Consider the following 26,904-nt stretch of genomic DNA (forward strand, 5'->3'; position numbering starts at 1 on the left):
ATCTCTAATACATCAAATGCACTCTCTAACTGTGCGGGGCTTTCTCATCTCAAATACATACAGTCAGCTATCTGCATAATGCTCATATCTCTCGAATATTCGGACTCGCTCGCCCTGTCAGTGAAGCTGGGTGAATTACGGGTTCCATCCTGGTCCCAACTATACGTATCTACGTCTGCAAAAACAAACGCCTAAATGCGCTACAATAAAAAGTGCCTGCCTGTTAGACTAACCTACCATGACCAAAGGAGTTCGAGCTGACCCATCAAGATAACACGTACGCTAATATAATACAATCGAACTGAAGTATAAACACACTAATAAGGAATCTACAAAATATCATCTACCCTACTGTACGGGGTTCGAGCTTGAGGCCTAGCTCTTAATTACAAGGAAAATTCTCCTACCATAACTAATCTGTTGACTGACGGCCCCCCTTTTCCTATCTAAATTTAAATGACATGCTTGAAACAGAATTGGAAAGCTCTGACCTTATGTTATTGATGACATGACGGAGCGGCCCTCCCTGTGGACCACTGAATTTACCACATCATGACAGACTGCGGCGTTTGCATCCGATACTGTTGACCACTTGGAGACATTCTTTCTTGCGTGACTCCTTCGTACAGCTCTTTAGATAGTTGAAAGATGTCCCCTTCGACGTTGCGCTGATCAGGTGCTCCCAACGTTCCTGGATCGATGCCCGTTGTCGTGTTGGCTTCAGCTCCTGGTTGTGGCTTCCTCGCAATGATGATGTCAAAAACTCGTTCTGACTTGATGCTGGGGTAACTGAAAACAAATTCATTCATTACAGACTGTCCAAACTCGATGCCTGTTTCCACTACTATCGTGTCTCACACGTTACATTGACCAAGTCTTGTTCAGAATTTTAAACCTGGTACACAATAGTTTCTTCACTACTCTTAGTCACTGTTATTTCATCCCTTCACTCGGACAACATGTAGTTCTTGAATGACCCTGAGCCTATATTTATCCTAGCCTTACGTCAGTTGCAACTTGACCTCACGGAAATATGAAGCTACTAGGTCATCAGTCTCTTACAAGCAGTACCTCATCTTCCCATAGCATATCCTCACAAGTAAAATCAAGAATTCAGCTGAATATTCAAGTTGATTACTTACTTCCTCGCAGGTACAGTCGTACTAGTAGTATGTGCAGCTCGAAGACAAAGCGTTGTTCTCAGTACCAACACGCAGTATGACGACTTGCTCAAGCGGCCTTCTGGTCAAAGAATGAGACTGATATGCCAGGCGGCCTTATTTTTATAATCCAGTTTAGCGTCATCACGCCGCTTGATCGCGTGCAGTATCCGCGCGCCCGCGACTCGCCGTTCTCCCGCGCAACTCCCGCCAAGTACTCCATTTAATGAATGCATTTATGATTGCAGCCCTAATGCATATCAAAATTAAGCAGAAATTATGCAGGTTGCAATTCTTGTCTCAAATCCAATGCAACTCTTCCGTAACCAAAGATATTAATTTAATTCACTCTTCCCTCCTAATATAAGTTTTGCCGGGATCTGGGAAGCGTCCCCCACCTTCATCAAGAGGCTTGGCTTGGGACATAACTCCTTTTAATGAGGTTCTGGAGATTTCTCATAATGACGCTCTAGCTCACTTCACACAAGAACGCGTCTTCTGGACTCATTTATGAACTATGCTATAAGACAATGACTTCGTGGGTGGTCTCATGTAATCCCAATATCCAATACTAAAATCAATACTATTGGCTCATGAACAGTATGGTTCACTTAATCTCGCTCCAGTGTGGGAGGCGCTCGCATAGTTCTTGACCTTGTAAAACAACCTGCACGTGTTCGACCTGGCAAGCATGAGCCGCCAGTCTGAATCTCAGCTGTTAGCATGGTGAGACAGTTATCATTGCAACACCGTATTTCCGTATGTAAAATGTTCTTCTTACATCTTAATGTTCGTGTGAACAGTCATATCTCTCGCTATTGGTGTGTAGAAAATCCTAATGGGGTTCATGAAGTCCCTCCTTATCATAGGAACATTAGCGTTTGGTGTGTTGTTCGTGCAAAACGAATAACTAGGCCATTTTTCTCGAGACGACAGTAAATGCGGACAGGTGACACTTTAACGCCGTTATCTGTCAGTTAACGGAAGAAGGAAAGTCGCATGGGTGGTTTCAACAAGATTCAGCCCCTACTCACACAGCATAAGGTTCCCTTCTTACAATCTCGCACGTGTTTGCAGACGGAGCGATCAGTGTTGGTCTATTTCCCCCTCGTTCTCTATATCTAACAGTGTGTGATATTTACTTACGTGGTAAAATGAAATAAAAAGTGTATCGAACAAATCATCAGACATTAAAGGAACTGGAAAAAAACATTACGAATGTAATCAGAAATATTACAATGGCAGAACTCACTCGCGTGGTTACCATAATCAGTGCCTGTATAGCCCAGGAATGACGATACTTCTAACATCTTTTAAATGGTAATATTTCATACAAAACTGTATACACGCTTAAAGCAGGGCGGCCGCGCGCGACGTAATTTCGGCTCAGGCAGCTGCCATAGCGCAGAGTAGAAACACCGTGCGCTCGGTCTTATGAGAGACCCTGTAAATGCACAATATTTTTTACATTGCGTAAACTTGTCAACTGTTTAGAGTTGTTGATATTATGAAGACGTAAAAGCAAATACTGATCGCAGTAGTATTCAACCGTCACCTTCACGAACTGCTCCTGGACTGAGGTCGTGATGATGCCGAGTATCTAAGCAGAGGGTACAGTGGAAAATTTCTGGGCATTGAACTCTGTTTCGTGGAGAGGGCATTGGAAATAGGGGAGTGTTGTGGACTCTGCTTCTGTCCATTAGAAAGGGGAGGGTTATGTTGATTCTTAATGTCATAGTGTATTTTTATGTGTTAAGGAGTAAATTCAAGTTAATTGACTTGAATTAGTGGGTACCCTGCAAGTATCTTGTAAGAAATTATTTTCAGTGATAAATAGTAACCTAACAACCATCTCGAGTGGCGAAAGACGTTGCGTAAATTCAAGGAATTTACTACAGATAAGAATATCCTAACCAACATTCCAGACACTAAAGTCAGATAATTCCTCCAGTGGGATTCATTAAACACTAACGCGGAGTGTAAATATTGTCCAGATGTTAATTAAGTAGGGCGAACAGTGGGGACTTTTTACGCGCATGATTATTCAGGTTGGCTTGGTCGGTTTTCTTTGTTCTGAAAATTTCAATTGATTCCTTAATATTCAAAGATCTGCGTTTTTTACCAACTCTGTTCCGTGTAGAGGTGAGTGGAAGTAGGAGAATGCTGTGGGCCATGGATCTGTCCATTTGAGATGGGAGGTATCTTGCTTCTTCATGTTCCAATGTTCATCCTGTGACAATAAAGTTTGGTGAATAGTTCTGTACTCTCAACATAGATGGACAATGCATGACAGTGACCTTAATGTCCTTCGAAATAGTCCCCTTCCGTTACTATGCACTGCTGAGATCGGCAATACTTGTACTGAAAACTTTGCAAGAAGGCTTCCTTTGGCATGGTGTTCAAAAGCCTCGCCACGTTTCGTTGGATGTCAGGAATATCGTCAAATCTATTTCCTTTCCAAGCGAGTTTGAGTCGTTTAGATGCATGACTTTTCGGATCTAACCTTTTTCTGAGGAGGGGATCCCGGAGAACGCCATTCCATGCTTTGCCGTTTCGTTTCAGGGTCGTACCTGAGACACCACGTTTCACCCTCAGTGACAATACAGTTCAAGAAATTTGGTGTCACATCCGCCCTTTCGACAAAATCCTGTAAAGCCTCTAAACATGCCTGCTTCTGATCGTCAGTCAAGTGATGTGGCACAAGACGAGAACACGTTTTCCTCTTCCCTAACTTCTGGGTAACGATTTGTCGCACAGATTCACGGTTAATCTACAGTTCATCCGCGCACAGTAAATTGCCGATCGTTCGTGATTATTGTCCTCACCTCACAACGTTTTCGTCACTGACGGCGGTCGCCGGTGTTCCGCTACGGGGGTTGTCAGAAACACTTTCCCGGCTTCCTCGAAAACGGGTGAAACACTCATACACACACTTCAAGGACAGTGTTTGATCTTCATAAACACGTACCAGCATCGCATGAGTTTCTTGAAAAGAAACTGTACATTGATCTTTTGGTCGTTCATGCTCCTGTTCGCAGTTCAGAACCAACGCACTAAACACGCACTGTGTCAGTCAGGTCTTACAGGGCATACACACGATGCTCAACTGAAAAACTTTGGGAGCAGGTGGTCAAAACCTGCCGTTACGCATGTACAGCGTTGTGTAGCCAGTGTTGCCGGATCGACCGTTCTGACTTCATTCGCCGAACTTTATTGTCACAGGTTGTATTTTTGTGTATTAGGAAGTAAGGTAACTTCTTTTAAATGAAAGTATGTAATTGAATTAAAGAGCATCTTGAAAGATATTAATTATTTGACAGGTGTATTATACTTAGCGAGGGGCTGCCTGGCCTAGGCAGTAAAGGCGAGATCGGTTCGCCCGGAAGGACGTGGGTTCGAATCCCTGTCAGGAAGTCGTAAAATTTAAGAAACGAGATTTCCACTTCCGGAGGTGCACATGGCCCTGAGGTTCACTCAGCCTACACCAAAAATGAGTACCAGGTTAATTCCTGGGGGCAAAGGTGGCCGGGCGTAGAGCTAACCACTCTACCCCATCAAGCGCCGAGGTTACGGATAGTGGAAGCCTTTACATTCCACCCCTCCAAGGGCCTTCATGGCCTGTACGGAAATGAATTTGCTTTGCTTTACTTTATTATAATTAGCATTTTCGACAAAGTGAATGGCTTTAAAGTTGTGTCAATAAAATATTTTGGGAGTATTTTAAAGGAAAGGTGCGTATTCTCGATCGTTTCGAGTAGTGAAATTTTGTAAAAGAAAACAATTTTGGAAACTCCTCAGAAATGTCACCTCTGAATAGGCTAATAAAATAAATTATAATTCATAAACTTCGGTTTCATACAAAAATTACATAACATTTTCATGACACCACCCGCCTGGTCTATTCAGGTTTAAGTATTTTGTGGTTGTATTAATATGATAGTATGGTGAAACGCAGTAATAAATTGCGGCAGGACACTGATTTCCTTTTCAAACTTTGGTTGGTTCCCTGTCCTCACGAGCACACACACACTGTGTTGCACTGCGAGTTATGTGACGTTGGTGAATTTTATGAGTCCTCCACGTCACCGCAATGACACTCGGGACTTGACTTTACACAGCACCAGGCCGGCCCTTGTATATTACGCACGGAGTCCCTTCGATCCAGCAGCCTGTCGGTTTAACTTTGAGTAGTCCGAGAGTTATGGAGACTTTCCCTGTTCGGAAACTGCACCAATTACATATTCAGTCGTGAGAGGTTTCTACCCACTTATACGGGTGTACATTTGGTCTTCAGTCTTGTGAAACATGTGCATAGTGAGAGGTAGCTGTAGCCATCATGAAATGTGGTATCAGATCAATGAGGAAATCCGTCTTCTACAGGGCGGAAAAAATTAAACTGACCTGGAAAATATTTACAGTAGGATTTCTTTTCTTTTTTTGAATTTGTTTTATGTCACACCGACACAGAGTGGTTTTATGGGGACGATGGGGCAGGAAAGGCTTAGGAGTGGGAATGAAGCGGCTGTGGCGTTAATTACTGTAAGGTACGGCCCCAGCATTTGCCTGGTGTGAAAATAGAAAACCACGGAAAAAACATCTTCAGGGCTGCCAACATTGAGTTCGAACCCACTATATCCCGGATGCAAGCTCATAGATGCGCGTTCCTAACCGCACGGCCAACTCGCCCAGTTACAGTAGGACTGACATGGGAATGACCTTTGTTAATGAACTTCACAGATGAATTTGGAAAATGACCTCGTCTGAAGAAATGGAGAACTGAGGATCCAAAAGTCCTGACTGCACTTCACTCAGAACTCAACACGCAAAGGGTTTTTTTTTTTTTTTGCTAGTGGCTTTAGGTCGTACCGACACAGATAGGTCGTATGGCGACGGTGCCGTGGCCTTAATTAAGGTACAGCCACATCATTTGCCTGGTGTGTAAATGGGGAACCACGGACAACCATATTCAGGGCTGCCAACAGTGGGGTTCGAACCCACTATCTCCCGGATGCAAGCTCAGAGCCGCGCGCCTCTAACCGCACGGCCAACTCGGCCGGTTCGCGAAGGTTCGTCTGGAGGGTTTAACGCATGCACAACAGTAAATTTGTAAGTATACTGATGATGATGTTTCCACATGACGATTTCTACATTCCCACTTGCACAGATAAACAGCGCAGAGACTTCCTGGCTTTCCTTCATTCTAGCACTGTTTTCTGGTGTTCGAAATCTTTTCGGATAGTTACGGTTTTTATTTGCTACAAAGCCCGTTTCACGCTATTTTGCCACAAAGTTTTGCATTGCAGACTTCTTTGGAGGTTTTGTCAAAACACTTCCAGTTTTGAACGCTTGCGCAGACAATTCCTCACAGGTTTTCAACGATTCGTGCTTTGCATAACACTCGACAATGAACAGGCGCAGTTTTATCCTGAGCACCATTTTATGATTAGAGGCCTTTGAAATATGGTTGCAGAGAATACCCAGGACATATCAGGTAAGAAATATTCAAAATTTAATGAGAGCTGGTATATCCGTGTCTTAAGCTAATCGGCTGATCTTGGGGAAAGTTACCAAATTTAGTCACCAATAATAATTTTTTATTTTTTAGGTTCAAAATCTTCCCCAATCGGAGGATTCCTAAGGCAAAGAATACACGAAAACAATTTCAGTTAAAAATTTAGCAATTAAAGTAAATTATGTTCAGTCTTGCGGATATAAGTGATGTCTGAGTGTCAATAGAGAACCTCTGAGCACTTTCAGCCCCCAGTCGATGGATGAGCCGAAGGTCTTCATCAGCTGCATCGTCTTCTTACGGACTGTCCCTCTCGCACATCTCACTTCTACGTCGTCCAGCTCGTATTTATTCATATAATACGGCATTGTAGGCAGGTAGAGAGTCTTCTCTTCCCTGTCTACTTCGTCGGGTTGGTCGGAGTGCGTTTCAAATCCTACTGTAGGGTCTAATATATATCCTTTCTTCCCCGTTATGGCGATCATGTCTATCGTCCTCGTGTTGCCATTTGCGCCGATGCCATGGACTTCCTCATGCACCCAGCCCCCGGGCCATTGGAATTAACCAATGTAGGTTAAAATCGCGGACCCGGCCGGGAATCGAACCCAGGACCTTTTGAACCGAAGGCCAGTACGCTGATCATTCAGCCAACGAATCGGACAACTGAAGAGATTTTAACAAGGAATTTGTCCATTTTGGAAACTTACTTCAGGAACTGGAGACTCAAGCCCAGTACCAATAAAACGGAGGTGTCTTGTTTCCACGTAAACAATCACTTAGCAAATACTAAATTGAACGTGAGTTTCTGTGGCAGGATACTGTAACATATCGCCATATGCCACATATTATTATGAGTAACACATAGGGTTCATTAAAAAATGGATTATTGCATGTAGGAGGAAAATGGCTGTTAGGAAGCTATACTGCGCCTAGTTAGAGTGAAGTCGGTACCAAGCCATGGGTAGACGGACATTTTTCGACGTGTAGGCGCGGAGATTCTGTCCGCTGCTTAAGATTTTCAACCAACCACGTGCTGGAGTGGGGAGAACTGAGCTTCCGGAGCTGGCAAACTGCAAGCGAAATGGAGACAACTTGACCCAACCTGGTATAATATTTCATTGGAATCTGTCAGATAATATCCGTCACGGAGCCATATTCCACAGTTTATTCGTATGGAGAAAACGAGACTTGAATTGTCATAATGTCTGTGAATAATAACATTGTATAATTATGCCTGTTTCATGTGTATTACGTTCAAACCGATAGCCTGGTTTGAACCTGTTTTGGTTGTGGGACCGGAAGGCGAGGATTTTACGAGGCGAAGTTCTTTGGCAGGACGGAGGAAGGTGGTTGAAAAGGAACTTGGAAAGGGGAAGCCGCGCCGTTAGAAGCTCAGTTTTGTTTTAATTCATGTAAAAACAATGATCTGATCAGTTACCTCTGCCTAAAATATTCGTAATTGAGTAGACACCAAGGTGCGGGCTGGTGATAAAGGCTCTGAGTTGCTAATCTTTGACTGTGAGTGATCCATTCGTTATTTGCGATTAATCTCACGCATGTGCATTACTTTATTAGCAATAAACGTTCCGGGTCGCGCGTGCGGTTCGCGGGTATGGCGAGTGCGTTTCGTAATTAATTTTGCCGCTGTGAAAGACTGATATCTGCCCGGGCTTTGTGCCCTTAATTTAATGGTGCATAATTTGAACTATAAATTTTCACGCAGGTTGTAGCTAATCGCAGCCTATCATTAAGGGTGGAATCTATGTGCACGAGCACTACTAAGCGGTGAAGAAGACGAGTTCCAGTACGACCACATTGCAGGGGGTTCCGGCACCTTCAGGACAATCATGGCCGCCATTGGATTCCAAAGGATGATGCTTCAAATCCAGGAGACCGCTGCTATGTCAGGCTAAGGCCTGGATGACAATAGCGGTCATGTGAGCGCCGCTGGTGGTACCTCTCGTCAAAGCTAAGTTTTCTAATGTCCTTTAGCATGCTGTAGTCATCAAAGATACACTAGGCAGATTAGACTTTTCATGTAAATAATTTTTAATTCATTTTTGAATGTCAGCCCGTGGAGGCTTTTGTTTCTTAAATTTTTATTAACGTAAATATGTTCAGAGCTAAGTGCATGATATAGCTTGGGACGTTTGCATTTAAGTTAGATAGATGGGTTTAAAGGGATGAGATAGCGTAGATACAGGTGTGTTGTAGTTTAGTTTTATATTTATTTTTGTCTTTCAATTGTGTGCTTCACGTTATTTCATTTGTTGTAGAGAATTGATATCTAGAGTCCTCACACGGCCATGAAGCTATTTGCCTCTAATGTCGCGCGGGTACGAGCTTAGGTTTACAGAATTTGAACAGGGGCTTTTCCTTGGTTTTATTATCGGTGCATGTGGCATGTTTTTTTTCAGACGCCCCAATATGATGCGCAGCAGAGTTGTGATCAACGTTGATTTAATTAAGATCTTTTAATATGCAGGGGAAGCAGATTCTTGGGACCATTTAGGGTCGAACCTACGGTATATGTGGTATGAGGCTAGAGATGCCCATGTAATGATAAATGAATGGCCTAATCTAGGAGAGATAACCTAGGGAATGTAGCGGAGTGGCCAGAGGCGCCTTTTGGAGTGGGTTACGTTAAGGGTCGAACCCTAGATACGTTGAGTCAGAGGCCAGTGGAGCCCGTGGGGGCTCGTGAAGCCAAATATGTTGGTGATAGGCAGGAAGCCGTATCTATTTGCTGGAATCGAATCAGTATGTGCGAAATACCCAGTTCTTATTGGTGCCACTTGAAAGCGAGAGCTGGGCTTTATAATTCTGAATGAGTTTCGTCTCGAGTGTGCAGAGATTTCTGCCTGCCAGGGCTAAGTCTTGCTTGTGCTAGCCAGCGTTAGATAAAGAGGGGTCCAGCTGAGGCCTGGTCACCCCGTCAAGGACGATGTTATGTGCGAGACCGCTAGTTCCAAGAATCATGCAGCCCCTTGCTAGCCAGCATCGGTGGTTTTTGTCTGTAACAGCTGCGTGTATGAAACCTGCCCGTGAAGAAACTGAGAGTGGAATACGGAAGTATTTGTGCCGGGCTCGGCGCAACATGACAACGCCCACCTATCGGAATTTTTATCCCGATAGATTTACCATGCAGTGCATACTTTTATGGTATCTGGAGTGTGTGATTTTATATTTTATGTTTGTCTATTGTTTTATGCCATGTGTCGAAGTGTTGTACATATAACCAACGTTGATTAATATTTTTTTTTTATTTAGCTCGTAAGCTAAATTTCTGGTCGACGGTCTTTTGAACCGGTCTAATTTGCATATGGCTCGGGACCATATTTAGAATCTGTGGTTTTGGATTGGGGTGTAATGCGATGCCTGAACCAGACATGTTTGTTGTTGTTTTTTTTAAATCCGAATTGGTCTGTTTCGGAGTGTGTATATATCGCGTTTAATTTGCCTATGAGTGTATTATTTGATAATATGGCATCATTGAGACAGTTTATATATTGCAGCCCTCGGGCACGGGCTTAGAAAACTTGGCCGCGGCGACAAACCATTTGAATGTAACATCATCGAAGTACTCAGTTTTCCTTTTTTAAAAAATTACTTTTGTTTGATCATTATCGGGCGATACCCGAATTTTATGTTACTTGTGTTAATTTTTTGGTGTATGGTCGCTCGTGGCGCGACACTTTTTTTTTGTTTGATCCTTTAGAGGTCGTCTTTTCAATTTCATTTTTAAAATCTAGTTTCAGTTTACTGTGATTGACATTTATGTTTTAGCCGAATAAATCCATCTCATCCCCTTTATGTTGCGTTCTTATTCACTAAATAATGTAATCGTAACTCCTGTCCATATACTTTTCCAGTATAGTTATGTTTGAGATTTATTTTCTTGTAGCCTATTTTACCGAACGTACCACGCGCATCTTACCGCTGAGTTTAGCCCCATTTTCGGACAGGATACGGTTCATTATATGGCGTCCCGACGTGAGGCCTGAGTTTGTTGTTTGGGCAAGGTTTATACCCACTATCGGGCCACTATTATGCGTCACTATCATTTGGTAATTCAATATAGGCTTTGTTAGGAAGATTTTGGTTCGAAAGCTGGAAATGACCAAGTGGTCAGGCATTTAATATATTAAAGTAAGATGTAGGGAATTTCGAACCGGACGCATTATCTGGCAGCCTAGCGTGTTAGACGACTTATGTCTGAAGTCCATTAGATTCGATGATACTTGTGTTGGTATACGGATATAAAGGGCGAGGTTTCTAATGAAATCGTATATTCAGGAGATTCAGTAATTCCTAAATATATAAGTTCACGTCAGGTTTAATTCGGCAGTTGACTGTTGTAATTTTTAAGTACTAGATAGGAAATGAATAAGAACCCTATAGCCGATCAATAAGGCATGTCGAAGCAACAGTGTGGCTCAATGGGAGTCCGAGAACAATAAAATGTCTTCTCATACATGAGGTAAAAACGGACGATGACATACCCATCAGGTAGAGATCGCCGGTGACATAGCCTAAGCATTGTTTTCAAAGAAAAATTCATAGCCAGTTAGGTAGTTTGGTTTCGATTAGAATAAGCTAGGGACGCGAGAGGACCTCAATCTCGTATGAATCTAGGTAACGATAGTTGCATTAAGATCAAAGATTTGGGGCATATAAACCACTGTTCGGGATATATTAGCCTCGAGTTGGAGATATATTGCAAACATGGTTACGTGCTGGTGTCTAGCATTTTGATTTGGGCCCAAAACTAGGAGCCTATATTCTGATAATATATTTGGGGCCACCAATGAGTAAATTTGTTCCAAATGGTTGTTTAAATTCGGTATTACTGACTTTACCGCGAATGCTTAAAACATAGATGGATTTCCATAGGCAGTTTCTGACTTGGCGAGTTATGGAGCCAAGGTGCTTGCAGTTTTGATTAACGTAAATGACAGAAACTGAGAATTAAGGTAAATTATGATACAGGGATACTTGGATGTTACATTCAAACCAGTAGCGGCGGGAGCAGACCGCAACGTCACTCTATATACGCATTAGTATGGCAATTACGTTGGCCGATTTGTTGGCGCGGATGAACTTGGAAGCGGAGAAGGCAGAGAAACGGGAACAAGAAGCCGAGAAACGTCAGTTAGAACACATGAACGAACTCACAAATAGGATGGACTTAATGGCAATCGAGGCCGAGAGACGTGAGCAGGAAGCTAGGGATGAACTTAAGGCTGAAATTAGTAAGGTAGCGGAGAAAACTGACGCGTTAGCGGACAAGATAGATAACGTAGAAAAATGTTGTATAGAGGGCATGGACAGGCTGGAGAAAAGACTAGATGAGGTCGAAAGTAATACACAGGAACAGGTCACGAAAATAAGAAATTCTGTTGAGGAATTATCCGGCAAAGTGGCGGAAATTACGGTTAGGACTGAGAAACGTCTGGAGGAGGTCACCGTTAGCTTAGACGAGGCTCGAACCGAGATCGGATTGAACCGGAGCGCCATCGACAAGTTAAGCGGAGATACGGAAACCAGATTCGAGAATATGGCCATGGAGATTAGTAATCAAGTAGCCGCGGCACAGAAACAGACAGAAGAGAAAGTAGAAAATGCGATGAAGGAAAGGCAACGGAAAACCGAGACTGAGATGAGAAAATGGGAAGAAAGACTACGTCAGGAGGTCGTGGATGAAGTGGATACCAAAGGGGACGAAATTAAGAAGATGATATTGGCAGACCGCGAGGCAGTCAGAGCCAATAATCAAGAAATAGGAAATAGCGTCGAGGCTTGGGCTGAAGTTAGTCACAAGAATCAAACAAAATTAGTTTCGGTAGAGAAAGAATTAAGACACATGAAAGATAAGCTAGAATTGCTGGATTTGAGGACAGATAAGGAACTTTCCAAAATTAAGGGGACAATTCACCATCAGAGCTTGGAAAGAGAACCGAGTCAAGCGAGTGAACCCCCGATGCTGAGCGAGTTACTACACTTGCCAAGACCTGAAGAGCGTACTTCAACTCCGAACGTACATGGAGGTACCCCAGTGTACAATATTCTACGCACAGCGGAAGATAAACCGCGGAAGTTCAGTGGGATGGAGGACAGGACCCCACGAGCTTTTCTCAGGGAGATGGAGGATTACATGTCAGACTGTAGGATCCCACCCGAGAGAAGACTGCGCACTGTCGAAAAATTCTTGTGTGATTCTGCCCTGGAGTGGATGACAGCGTTTCGGTACACGTTCACTACCTACGAAGAATTTAAGGTAGCATTTCTTCGAAAATTCTGGGGCGTGGCGACGCAGCAGGGATTACGCATGGAGTTGTATTCTAGGAAGTATCCAGCTACACTTCCAACCAAGTTTTCTCAGTATTTCATCTCGCAAGTGATAAAATTCAGGGACCTGGACGTGCCTCCGACAGAGAGCGAGATGATAGCAGCCATCTCAAGACAGCTACCGATTGAAGTACAACGAACACTTATCGCTGCTAATGTAAAAACTGCGGCAGAGGCAGAAATTACATTGAGGCAGTTGGATCAAACCTCGAACCAGGGACATCCTAGGATTCGGCACGCTGAAGCCATCCACACCATTGGTTTAGGTGAAGATGACGGCACACCGCCTAAGACGAGAAAAGGTTGCGAGAGACAGAGCTCTGGGACCCAAACGACTTCACGTCAAGCAAAATGCGAAGAGAGGGAACTGCGGAAAACGTATTGGCAGCCGAATAACAGAATGGAAGAAAGGCCAGGTAGGCGATTTAATTGGAATAGGGGCGAGTTAAGAGGAAGGAATTTCCCTCCTGGAAACAGTGGAAGAGCGTATAAATATAAATACGGTAACTTCGCGGGACAGAGGCGTCCATATTATCGCTGGCATGAAAGGGACGACCGCAATTGTAGAAACGAAGGAAGTTTTCGACCTGATTTCCAGCAAAGAAACAGAGATTCTCGTAGATATGTAGAAGAGTTACGGGACAAACAACAGGGGGAAGCTAGGTGGAAAGAGGCTATCCAGGGAACAGCTGAGGATCAGTGTCACGGAGCTGAGAGCCTACAGTACCGCGATCATCGTCAAAATAAACAAGGTCATGGCCTAAATCCCAACGCTCCAGAATATAACGTCAGTGGCGGAGCGTATAGAAAAAACCCACAAATTTAAGACATGCAAGATGAAGCTGACATGGGCGAAGATGTCGAGAATGATGAGGAAGATATGGAAGAAGAAGGGAACGTTATTGATGATGCAGAAGAAGAAGAAGAAGAAGAAGAAGAAGAAGAAGAAGAAGAAGAAGAAGCTCCGGAGGAAGTAAATGTTGTAGCAAATGAGGATTCAGAACACCTTCAAGTAGAAACATGCAATGGCTGTGATGGAAACCAGAGGAAATTTCAAGCACTTTTAGAAGTATACTTTCAATCCAGGAAGGAAAGGGAGCACCTCCTGGAAGATAACCAGAGCTTGCGACTCGAGAAGCAGTTGAAGTTATGATGAAAAAAATACATTGCACATATTTTTTTCTTCGGGTTGGCAGGAGAATGTAACATATCGCCATATGCCACATATTATTATGAGTAACACATAGGGTTCATTAAAAAATGGATTATTGCATGTAGGAGGAAAATGGCTGTTAGGAAGCTATACTGCGCCTAGTTAGAGTGAAGTCGGTACCAAGCCATGGGTAGACGGACATTTTTCGACGTGAAGGCGCGGAGATTCTGTCCGCTGGTTAAGATTTTCAACCAACCACGTGCTGGAGTGGGGAGAACTGAGCTTCCGGAGCTGGCAAACTGCAAGCGAAATGGAGACAACTTGACCCAACCTGGTATAATATTTCATTGGAATCTGTCAGATAATATCCGTCACGGAGCCATATTCCACAGTTTATTCGTATGGAGAAAACGAGACTTGAATTGTCATAATGTCTGTGAATAATAACATTGTATAATTATGCCTGTTTCATGTGTATTACGTTCAAACCGATAGCCTGGTTTGAACCTGTTTTGGTTGTGGGACCGGAAGGCGAGGATTTTACGAGGCGAAGTTCTTTGGCAGGACGGAGGAAGGTGGTTGAAAAGGAACTTGGAAAGGGGAAGCCGCGCCGTTAGAAGCTCAGTTTTGTTTTAATTCATGTAAAAACAATGATCTGATCAGTTACCTCTGCCTAAAATATTCGTAATTGAGTAGACACCAAGGTGCGGGCTGGTGATAAAGGCTCTGAGTTGCTAATCTTTGACTGTGAGTGATCCATTCGTTATTTGCGATTAATCTCACGCATGTGCATTACTTTATTAGCAATAAACGTTCCGGGTCGCGCGTGCGGTTCGCGGGTATGGCGAGTGCGTTTCGTAATTAATTTTGCCGCTGTGAAAGACTGATATCTGCCCGGGCTTTGTGCCCTTAATTTAATGGTGCATAATTTGAACTATAAATTTTCACGCAGGTTGTAGCTAATCGCAGCCTATCATTAAGGGTGGAATCTATGTGCACGAGCACTACTAAGCGGTGAAGAAGACGAGTTCCAGTACGACCACATTGCAGGGGGTTCCGGCACCTTCAGGACAATCATGGCCGCCATTGGATTCCAAAGGATGATGCTTCAAATCCAGGAGACCGCTGCTATGTCAGGCTAAGGCCTGGATGACAATAGCGGTCATGTGAGCGCCGCTGGTGGTACCTCTCGTCAAAGCTAAGTTTTCTAATGTCCTTTAGCATGCTGTAGTCATCAAAGATACACTAGGCAGATTAGACTTTTCATGTAAATAATTTTTAATTCATTTTTGAATGTCAGCCCGTGGAGGCTTTTGTTTCTTAAATTTTTATTAACGTAAATATGTTCAGAGCTAAGTGCATGATATAGCTTGGGACGTTTGCATTTAAGTTAGATAGATGGGTTTAAAGGGATGAGATAGCGTAGATACAGGTGTGTTGTAGTTTAGTTTTATATTTATTTTTGTCTTTCAATTGTGTGCTTCACGTTATTTCATTTGTTGTAGAGAATTGATATCTAGAGTCCTCACACGGCCATGAAGCTATTTGCCTCTAATGTCGCGCGGGTACGAGCTTAGGTTTACAGAATTAGAACAGGGGCTTTTCCTTGGTTTTATTATCGGTGCATGTGGCATGTTTTTTTTCAGACGCCCCAATATGATGCGCAGCAGAGTTGTGATCAACGTTGATTTAATTAAGATCTTTTAATATGCAGGGGAAGCAGATTCTTGGGACCATTTAGGGTCGAACCTACGGTATATGTGGTATGAGGCTAGAGATGCCCATGTAATGATAAATGAATGGCCTAATCTAGGAGAGATAACCTAGGGAATGTAGCGGAGTGGCCAGAGGCGCCTTTTGGAGTGGGTTACGTTAAGGGTCGAACCCTAGATACGTTGAGTCAGAGGCCAGTGGAGCCCGTGGGGGCTCGTGAAGCCAAATATGTTGGTGATAGGCAGGAAGCCGTATCTATTTGCTGGAATCGAATCAGTATGTGCGAAATACCCAGTTCTTATTGGTGCCACTTGAAAGCGAGAGCTGGGCTTTATAATTCTGAATGAGTTTCGTCTCGAGTGTGCAGAGATTTCTGCCTGCCAGGGCTAAGTCTTGCTTGTGCTAGCCAGCGTTAGATAAAGAGGGGTCCAGCTGAGGCCTGGTCACCCCGTCAAGGACGATGTTATGTGCGAGACCGCTAGTTCCAAGAATCATGCAGCCCCTTGCTAGCCAGCATCGGTGGTTTTTGTCTGTAACAGCTGCGTGTATGAAACCTGCCCGTGAAGAAACTGAGAGTGGAATACGGAAGTATTTGTGCCGGGCTCGGCGCAACATGACAACGCCCACCTATCGGAATTTTTATCCCGATAGATTTACCATGCAGTGCATACTTTTATGGTATCTGGAGTGTGTGATTTTATATTTTATGTTTGTCTATTGTTTTATGCCATGTGTCGAAGTGTTGTACATATAACCAACGTTGATTAATATTTTTTTTTTATTTAGCTCGTAAGCTAAATTTCTGGTCGACGGTCTTTTGAACCGGTCTAATTTGCATATGGCTCGGGACCATATTTAGAATCTGTGGTTTTGGATTGGGGTGTAATGCGATGCCTGAACCAGACATGTTTGTTGTTGTTTTTTTTAAATCCGAATTGGTCTGTTTCGGAGTGTGTATATATCGCGTTTAATTTGCCTATGAGTGTATTATTTGATAATATGGCATCATTGAGACAGTTTATATATTGCAGCCCTCGGGCACGGGCTTAGAAAACTTGGCCGCGGCGACAAACCATTTGAATGTAACATCATCGAAGTACTCAGTTTTCCTTTTTTTTAAAATTACTTTTGTTTGATCATTATCGGGCGATATCCGAATTTTATGTTACTTGTGTTAATTTTTTGGTGTATGGTCGCTCGTGGCGCGACACTTTTTTTTTGTTTGATCCTTTAGAGGTCGTCTTTTCAATTTCATTTTTAAAATCTAGTTTCAGTTTACTGTGATTGACATTTATGTTTTAGCCGAATAAAACCATCTCATCCCCTTTATGTTGCGTTCTTATTCACTAAATAATGTAATCGTAACTCCTGTCCATATACTTTTCCAGTATAGTTATGTTTGAGATTTATTTTCTTGTAGCCTATTTTACCGAACGTACCACGCGCATCTTACCGCTGAGTTTAGCCCCATTTTCGGACAGGATACGGTTCAATACTTCACCACAACTGGAACCTAAAATATCTTGAAGTAACCTTGGATCGAACACTAACCTACAAGCAACATCTGCTGAATACCGCACAGAGACTGAAAACACGTAAACTCATTCATAAGGTTTGTGGAACTATCTGGGGGATTTCGGCAAGCGTTTTACGGTCTTCAGCTTTCGGCTTGGTTTATTCAAGTGCTGAGTACTGTGCTCCAGTATGGATGAACAGTCATCACACAAGACTTATTGAAACTGAATTGAATTCCACGATGCGCATAATAACTGGGACAATTCGATCTACGCCAACTCATTGGCTCCCACTTTTATCCTGAGTAATGCCATCTGATTTACGCACATCCACCGCTCTCATCAAGGAATTTCATAAAATCTTAAGGAACCCCAATCTACCTGTACATGAAGATCTACGAACTATAAACCAAAACAGATTACGTTCACGCCATCCAACTTTACGTAACGCCTTAGACATGGTTGCTAGAGGCTACAACCCAACTACAGAGTGGAAAAGATGGTGGGAAGCAGCAACGGAGATGCACCTGCACAGTATGTTCTCGAATGCCAAACTTCCAAATGGATTCCAGCTACCACGTAAAGCATGGTCTGCTCTGAAGAACAGGCCATGGCAGATGGAGAGACATGTTGTTTAAATGAGCAAGTTGCCCACACCCGCGTGTGACTACGGAGCTGCACGACAGACCATACATCATATTGTCAGAGAGTGTGAAACGCGGGCATACACAGGCAGCAAAGTGGATTTTCTGATGGCAACTCCAGAAGCAATACAGTGGATCGCTACGACCCTGCGAACGAGTTCAGTGGTCTGAGGTTACACAAACACACCTCGAGAAATATTGACTCCACCATATGATCCTGTCTCGGATCACCTCAGACTTAGCCTGGAGCCCGGCACTATATTGACATTCAGTTGTAAGAAGTAATTTCTTGTTCATTGTTTTCTTGTATGTAAATATGTATATAATTTATTTCTGTACTCAACTTGATTGTATGGGCCATACGCTAAATAAGTAAATACGAAGGGCAGGTGACCTGGATTTTTGAATCTGTTTTAATACAAGCATCATCTCAGAAATGAAGGCATTGTGAATTGGATCCAATGATTGATTTGCATTCATGGTCATATTTTCATCTTTAGGTTCATATTTTCGTCAGAGACAACATTTCGAAGTTTTAATTATTGTTTCATTTGTTTGCACCTCATACCATTAGGAGACGATGACTTAGCTGTTAGGCCCTTTTAAACAAAACATCATCATCATCATCATCATCATCATCATCATTATCATCATCATCAGCCGCAGCATAAAATTGTCTACATCGTCGCTATAAAGCCTATCTGTGTCGGGGTGACGTAAAGCCACTAGCAAAAACATATGTCTAAAATGTGCAATATTTTGCTGATCTAAAATCAAATGTTATTTCTTTAAAGAACGAACTAACCAACAGACGAAGCTTGAAGGGAAGAATCTGGTGTAAGCAACAGAAGTAATCACTTCACCAGTTACGAATTGATTCCTCAAGTCACAGTTCATTTCGCTGTAACACGTTGGTTACGCAGCTCAAAGTATAAACAGGGAGGGCTCGCTACGACCCTGCGAACGAGTTCAGTGGTCTGAGGTTACACAAACACACCTCGAGAAATATTGACTCCACCATATGATCCTGTCTCGGATCACCTCAGACTTAGCCTGGAGCCCGACACTACAAGCCGCCGCGCTTCGCCTGTGATTTACGACCCGCAACAAATCATATCGACGTTCGCTCTCCACCATCCGCACTTTAAAAGCCCAGCAGTAAACTTCGCCAGGAATCAGCTGATTTCTTGGGCTGTCGCCAGTTTGGATATCGGCCCATCTTACCAGATGTATGAAGGTCTCCTAATGGAATGGTCTCCAGTAAAAAACCTAAGATATTTTATTCGAAACTGTATTCAATAAGGAAGTCTGTTTCCTTTTCGTTCCGTTCCTTCAACTTTTTCTTACGCTACGTCTTCCTATATAATGTGTATACAGTATGTATCAATTGTTCGTTGACAAGCGAGGAACCGCAGTTGATTGATTTCATATTAGCTGTTCCCTATTGACACCAACCATATAATAACCTCGAAAGGAATTTATTCTGGTTCCACCTTTAAATTATTATTACTAGAGCCCGCAAGTTCAGGCATTTATCTTTACTGAAATAGGCAGGCAAATAAGCACCTAACATTTAGGAAATAGGCAGTAGAATAATTAAAATATAATAACAAAAATGGACACTAAAATAATAAAGATGTTTTAACGGAAGTTACGTAACACACACCTGCTTCACATTTTAGTACTTAATATCACATTCCACTCCGAGTGGTGATGATAGAATAACGTCAACGGCATCCCCTGCCTGTCGTAAGAGGAGGTGACTAAAAGGGGTTCCTGGGCCTATCAACTTTGGAGTGTGGGTTGGTGACCAAGGTTCACCTAGCTGAGTCTGACGTTGCTTCCACTTACTTGTGTCAGGTTCCTCGCACTTACATTTCCTGTCTGACATCTCTTGGTCAGATCTTGTCCTTTTCGGACCCCGAGGGTATTAAATTTGCGAAGCCTAGGCAGTCTTTCATTTTTACGCTCTTTCCTTTCCCGATACCTTCATTTTGAGAAGTATTGGACCTCCTTTTTTCTGTTTAGTGTTAATAGAGAATGGTTACCAAGTTGTTCCTCCTATTAAAACAGTAATCACCACCAGCACGTAATTTTACAAAGGAAGGACGGGACCTCGAAACCCTCTCATCCATTCGCTTTGTGGAGTTTTCAGTAGAAATTTGTGTGATATGAAAATTGCATTTAGGATCTATGCACAAGTTATTTTGTATTTATTAAGTTAAATGATCGTTTTCTTTACTATTAATGCAGTGCAATGGCATTATGTATTTTTTTTCCATTTATTAATTTTAATACAGAAATAACAGCAGAAAATATCCACAACAACTTAAACAATGCAAAAAACTATTAAACCTTCAAATAGACTACGGAAGGCAAAATAGCCAAAAAAGAAAAACATAATAACTCGTCCTACCGTTCGCAAACGTACGGAAGCATGTTTGTCTCGACGAGACACTTTGATATACACACTCAGATTACAAAGGCATTTTGCCTAATTTCTGGGCTCTAATTTTTACTATTAATATTTACAAATCGCATATTTTTTTGGGTACATGATTCGTCCTCAATTTGGGACTTTTTCGGCAAATATACCATGACAAATAATAATAATAATAATATTGCTTTTACGTGCCACTAACTACTTCTGAAAGTTTCTTCGGAGACACCGAGGTGCCAAAATTTTATCCCGCAGGAGTCTTTTTACATGCCAGTAAATCTACCGATATCGAGCCAGTTGGCCGTGCAGTTAGGGGCGTGCAGCTTCAAGCTTGTTTTCGGTAGATAGTGGGTTCGAACCCCACTGGCGGCAGCCCTGAAGATGGTCTTCCGTGGTTTCCCATTTTCACACCAGGCAAATGCTGGGGCTGTACCTTAATTAAAGCCACGGCCGCTTCGTTTCTACTCCTAGCCCTTTCCTCTCTCATCATCGCCATACATCCTATCTGTGTTGGTGCCACATAAAGCCATTTGAACAAAAAAAATCTACCGACACGGGGCTGACGTAAATGAGCAACTTCAAATACCACCGGACTGAGCCAGGTTCGAACCTGCCAAGTTGGGGTCAAAAGGCCAGCACCTCAAACGTCTAAGGCACTCAGCCCGGCACTCAAAGTAATTGTTGCATAATTAAGAGAAATGTTTAAGGAATATCGGATATTAAAAGAAAACATACTATTTGTTCTTTACATTAAAAATTGATTACATAATGTAGTCTTCTTATAATAAATTGTCCCAATAAAACCTTGATTACATGAAATAAAAAAGGAAAACAGTGTATATTAATTGCAGTGTCCACTAATGATTGTTGCGACTCATTGGATGGACATCATCTGTTAATGTTCTTATGTTTAGGCCCACCGTAATGTTTACTTTGTTCCGTGTTGGTTGTTATCTCTACATATTAAATTTGGACCAGAACTTTTAGAAGTTTCTGGTGAGCCTAAATATAAGAACATAACAGTCAGGCCTAGAATGATTCACTACAGTTTTTATTGGACCCTGCAATTAATGTACACTGTTTCATTTTTATGTCATCTAATCAATATTTTATTGGGACCATTTATTCTAAGAAGAGTATATTTCATGTAGACGGTATTTAATGTAATGAACACCTAGTATGCGTAACGTCCCATGTTTATTAACGCTTCCCTTAATCAAGTATCAATTAATTTTTCATTGTATATTGGCTGAAAAAGTAAGGGTTTAAAGACGAAACATGTACAATATAAATTCTACATGTTAATAATAATAATAATAATAATAATAATAATAATAATAATAATAATAATAATAATAATAATAATAATAATAATAATAATAATAATAATTGTAGCGGAAGGTACACCCGCCCCATTCATTTAAATTAGGCGCCTTGGAGAATGCCATTTGATATATGAAGTGTGCAACAACTAATACAAGAAGTTTGGACATTGTAGAGTAATTTTGTATTGTAAGGTTTACTAAACTGAATTGGTTATTATTTGTCTTTGGTGTGTTCAAGTTTACGACACTTCTATCTCTTTCCGTCAACTTAAGATGTTGGCCAATAGAAAATTTTGTATATTTATTTTTCATCCAATCATAAAATATATGTTTTTTATTGGATTAGCCAATAAGAATGTGGGGTGTGTCGGGCCTTAGCCCAGAGCTTTCTGGAACTTTCCCCTTGACTATAAAAGCTGGCACATTTTCGGGTCAGGTTGTCTTATTGATCGCTCCAATCTGTGTGTGTGTTTGTAAAGGGAGGCAGAGGCGCCTCGCCCATCTTCAGAAGGTAATGGCAGATTTAGTCTAAAATCTGATAGTCCTTTAAAGTTATATCGAGGAGAAGATTTCAAACCTTTAGCAATGTAACTTCATTTTTCTAAAATGTAAATTTCAACAAGTCGAAAGAACTTAGCCGAAATCAGGGAATAGAGAGTGAGATACCCTCTCGAATTCCCTTTCAACTAGCTTTTGACGTGACTATAATATTGTAAACTTTTTGTTTTCGTTCGTTCGTAATCTGTTTACCCTCGGACTCAGCGAGGGATCCCACCTCTACCGCCTCAAGGGCAGTGTCCATGAGATTGAGACTTTTGGTCAGCCATACAACTGGGGAGAGTGACCAGTACCTCGCCCAGGCGGCCTCGCCTGCTATGCGGAACAGGGGCCTTGTGGAGGGATGGGATGGTTGGATGGGACAGGCAAGGAAGAGGGAACTAAGCGGCCGTGGCCTCAAGTTAGGTACCATTCCGGCATTTGCCTGGAGAAGTGGGAAACCACGGAAAACCACTTGCAGGATGGCTGAGGTGGGAATCGAACCCACCTGTACTCAGTTGACCACCAGAGGCTGAGTGGACCCCGTTCCAGCCCTCGTACCACTTTTTCAAATATCGTGACGGAGCCGGGAATCGAACCCGGACCTTCGGGGGTGGCAGCTAATCACGCTAACCACTACACCACAGAGGAGGACCTTTTTTTGTTTTTTGTTTTAATTTCCGTAACTTAAATATTCTCTCCATCTAGTCACCTCTGTAGTATAGGATTAGCCTCTGTAACGTCGGGCCATAAGCCCAAATAGGATTTTATGCATTCTATTTTAAATTTCTAGGAGTGCAAGAGATCGCCTCCCTTCCATTTTGGTTTTCGGGTCAGTACGTTAACCTTTTGTTTTTACCAAAGGCCTTGTAGAACAGGTACGTGCTACCCGTGTTACAATCACTGTCATTCCTTTTCATGTTAAATATATCAGATTGTTGAGCATTCAAGTCAGTGAATACTGTTTGAATTTGTAAAGTGTTGATTGTGCCTTTGACAGGCCGTAAATCCGTAGATCAAAGACGCTCCTTCTACTAATGTAAAGGTTGAATGGTGCCTTTGGAAGGCTGTTCGGAGATTAGTCTCCTAGTAATTTTTGTGGAGCAAAGGTGTTCTTTTGAGATTGTATATTTCGGATACTCTGTCTCCTAGTGGTGAAAAGGGAATTAGGAAATATTTCTCCGTGACTGTGTGTAAGAAGGGAGCAGTTGTGCTCATGTACAGTTGTAACTGGGAGCTTCAAGCTCGGCCTGTAAACTTGTTATTTTAGATCTCTCTAATGGTGTTGTTTCAAGCCTACGGCCTCACTTTGTAAATAACTGTTAATTACTTGGCAAGCTACTCGGATTGTGTTATTCGCTTAGAAAATTGTTCTGTTAAAATTTAACATCTGGAAAGATAAAATAAAGGGAAGGTTAAGAGAAGGAATAAAACTGCCAATTTTAAATTTTAAATCAATCTTTCAATTGTGTTATATCCAACCATTCATGGCCGCACCTTCTTTCACCTCTGTCACCACGGAATCTCCGTAACAATAATAAATTAAACATTTCAAGAATCTGATTAGTATTGGATTTAAACCTCCGTGCCTCAGGTGGCAGCCCGCCGGCCTCCGACTGCTGGGTTACGGGGTTCAAAACACGGTCACTCCATGTGAGATTTGTGCTGGAAAATGCGGAGGCGGGACAGGCTTTTCCCGGGTACTCCGGTTTCTCCTGTCATCTTTCATTCCCCAAGATCATTTAATTTCATCTGTCGGTCAGTAATCATCGCTACAGAGGCGGGAGGCAGGCCTTCACAGCAGGTGTATGTCAGTTTGTTAAGTCTACAGTGCAGAGCCCATTTGCATCCTGAAGTAAAATACTACGGCGGTGTCGAAATGAGGCGTACACGTTATGTCGAGTACCGAGGTCAATGGGCCTGAGAGTACTGTCGCAGCACGGGTGACCCTATGAGTATCCCCCTTCATAACACCCACGCACACTAGCAGTGCTCCGAATGTCATTGTTCAAGCTAATTTATTATTACTCTTTTGCTTTACGACGCAGCGACACACATATGTTTTATGGCAACGATGGGATAGGAAAGGGTTACGAGCGGAAGGGAAGCGACCGTGGATTCACTTAAGGTGCAGCCTGTTTGCCTGGTGTGAATATGGGAAACCACGGAAAACCGACGGTGGGGTTCGAACCCACTATATCCTGAATGCAAGCTATTAGCTGCGTGACTGAAAACGCGCAGACGCTTGGTATCTTACGTAATGTTTGTTGCAGGTATCCACATAGTTTGTATGTCATATGGGAAGACATTATATTTTGACAAATTATTATTAAAATAAAATCTGATAATATATTAAATCGAGGAACATTACCTAACAATACTACACACCACAGCCTGCAAAATCACATCGGCCATCTGTACTGTAATTCTTTCTTTTAGCCCCCTGCTTCCACAAATTATTGCAATTTCAGGTCTCGAAATACTGAGCTGCTATTAAAACCGAAGGGCATGAATAAAAAAAAGTACGTTCATTGAGAGCAGGATAATTTAAAAATTTACAACAGAGGAAGAGCATCTGTTGGACAGGAAATTGGATCCAAATATTTGCGTAATTTAAACGCCCACAGATCCGTGAAATCAACTATTTAACTCTTTCCAACAGCTCAACACAGTGATCAGGAGAGTGTAGGAAATAAATCACCCCGGGATTATGTTTCGAGTCCTTTTTTCAAAGTCCTCATGTATGCTCCTTGTAGTGGTGGTAATTATTCGTTTAAGAGAAACTACAAATAGCAAAACATCCTCTATTAATACTAAACGGTAGATCAAATGTAACAAATGAGAATTCGAAGAATCGGGGCATTGTGAAAATAAAGGGAGGATGCACGAAGGGCGTGAATATGGAAGACTCCCTAGGCCTCGCAAACCTCCGTCATGGCCATCCACAATACTACACACCACAGCCTGCAAAATCACATCGGCCATCTGTACTGTAATTCCCCTCTTTAATAATATATCTCAGCCATGGCCATGCATCGATACTTCACATCACAGCCTGCAAGATCATATCGACCATCTGTACTCTATTGCCCCTTTATGATAATATGTCTCTCAGCCATGGCCATCCATCAATAATCCACATCAGAGCCTGCAGGATCATATCGATCATCTCTACTCTAATTCCCCTTTTTGATAATATGCCTCTGCATCTAGAGAGTATCACATTTTACTACCCGGACATTGTACATACTTGTATATTTTTATATGTGTCATTTTACATTGTGTTCATTATCACCAGCACCTATTGAATTCCACGAGAGTACAAATTTTTACAACACAGAGCACCTTATATGTACTTTTATTCCAGACTGCTTAGTATGTATTATTTACTTGCATTAATTATTACTCACCTGCATCACACGTAATATCTCTCATTTTCATTTGCAACATTTAACCACACTTCACATTGTAAATATTCATACCGTTAAAAAACATGTTTTAGGATTTCGCCATACATTGTGTATGTTTTAAAATGACTGATGATGACCCCGAGGAGGGTTGAAACTAGTCCCATGTAATGTAAATATTGTAAACATATCTTAATATTGAATAGGTGGAAATCTCTACTGTGTTATAGTTCACATGTTATTCTCAGTTCAGTACGGACCAACAACATGAAAATCATAACCCTTGATATGCCTCTCAGCCAAGGTCCCCCTGTATTTTACATCACAGAATGCAAGATCACATCGACCATCTGTACTCTAAGGTACCTCTTTGATAATATGACTCTTAGTCATAACCATCCATTAATACTTTACATCACAGCCTGCACGGTAGCTAGGTAACATCGCGTCACACGTATTGTTTCGCTAATTTCATGACGCAACTTTTCAGATGATCCCCAAATCATGAGACAACTTGTCACAATTTAAGAAAATATATTTCCTTTCTTTCCACGTTTAGACGGGGTGTATAATATGTTTTGTCGGGATTGGGAAAATGCATTTTTTTCTTCGATCATCTACGGATGAACCAATATTTTAAAAACACTTACAATGAAACTGTGCCAACCGATCCTAACCAGATTTAACTCGTATAGGCCTGTGAAGAAAACTGGTGAATCAGCTAAAGAAGACAAAAGAATCGGGCCGTTGTACCAAGAAAGAGACCGTAAGTAAGAAGTGGGTGCCCTATAATGCAGTCAAACGTGTTCACTCTTGGACTCATTAGGAGAACTGTAGATTAAATATATTTAAATAAGATTTACCCTAATACTCGTAATATTCAAGAACGGCTGTTAGAAAATAAGAGTGATTTCCGAGAAATGTCCAGATAGATCTACATTTAAAAGAAGTAAGAAATAAGAAATAGATTTCAAGTTCAACAAGAAGCCTATACTCACGGAATCTATGTCAGTTGCCGCCTCTTGTGCGTTTATAAGCCGATATTGATAGGCAAAATATAACACAACCGTTATTTTGGAACAGCTCCAGACTCGGAACAGATCTTTAAACGAACAGTATGCCGGAACATCCTGTTCCGAAAGAAAGATGTTCCG

This window comes from Anabrus simplex, chromosome 4, assembly GCF_040414725.1.
Source record: "Anabrus simplex isolate iqAnaSimp1 chromosome 4, ASM4041472v1, whole genome shotgun sequence".
NCBI classification, from domain to species: domain Eukaryota; kingdom Metazoa; phylum Arthropoda; class Insecta; order Orthoptera; family Tettigoniidae; genus Anabrus; species Anabrus simplex.